The sequence below is a fragment of the Empidonax traillii genome, unplaced genomic scaffold, assembly GCF_003031625.1.
Source record: "Empidonax traillii isolate 1590-97213 ecotype Southwest subspecies unplaced genomic scaffold, ASM303162v1 scaffold803:size405832, whole genome shotgun sequence".
In the NCBI taxonomy this organism is placed as follows: Eukaryota; Metazoa; Chordata; class Aves; order Passeriformes; family Tyrannidae; genus Empidonax; species Empidonax traillii.
In genome coordinates this window covers 134,300-135,451 of record NW_020955996.1, presented here as the reverse complement: position 1 = coordinate 135,451, position 1,152 = coordinate 134,300, and positions in this window count along the sequence as shown.

Genomic DNA, 1,152 nt, shown 5'->3' with positions numbered 1-1,152 from the left:
TTTTTTTTTTTTCTTCAGTTTATAAAAAGATTATCAGCAAATTGCGGAGAAAAATTTGGATTCCATTAAGCTCCCCTAATGCTCTCTGTGTGTTGCAGAGAATCCTCTGAAGAGATGAACTATGATTTAAATACATTTTGGTGTAGAGAAACTTGTCCACTCGTCTCAGAGTGAGCAGACATACTTTTATTTCTAGGGCTAGATGAGACATTAAATTAGCCCAAATTCTAAAGAGGTTGAGGATTCCTGGCTGTGCCTTTGGTACTGGTCATTTTTTATTCTCTTTACTCCATTAGTGCAGTTCTGCAGTAGGTCCTAAAATCTAAATGAGAAGTTTGTGCCTAGGGACTTGACTTAAATTTTCCCCTCCCACCCATCCTCCTCACTGGGCTTGACCTACTGAAAAGCTGCTTTTGAGCATAGAATGTGGATGGAAAAACTCTTTCTGTCCACAGCGTATTCACTCCCAAAACGTTAGGGATGCACACCAGGACATACAAAAAAATCATATGATATGTGAATATTTTCATTTCCATATTGAAACCCAGAGGCTGATCCCATCCCCCTTGGAGGGGAGAGCAGCCCTAAAGTGGCCAAATACCCCTTCCAGTATCAGGCTCCTGGGGTTTCTTAGTTCAAGGTGACTCATACCTCATGTATTAGGAGATGCCCTGCTGTCTTGTCCGAAAAGTTTGCTGCCATGCTACAATCAGCAGCATGAAATTATATTTTATTTAATTTTTTATGAAGTTGGTGAATCCCTCTGAGCCAGATCGTGTGCAATCGCCGGTGTTTCGAAGGGGCAGCGTGAAGATGAACTGCTGGAGGGAAAGCATGGCCTAACTTTCTCCCCCATGTCCCACCTTTTCAGGGGAAGTTTTTGGGGGTGTTTTTAGGTGGAGTTTTTTTGTTTGAGTTTTTTTTTTTTCTTTTAGTTTGTTTGTAAACTGAGGCTGCCTGTAACTATAGCCAGTTTTACTCCAGATAACTCAGTTTCTTGCCTAATAGAGCATCCTTTGGTCCGTGCATGTCGGCGGATATCAGATTATTCCCTTCCAGTCAAGTTACCCATTCAAGGTACATGTACATGGGACTGCTGAACTATAACAATAATAATAATATCTGGGGGTTTTGAATGTCGTTCTGCTGCAT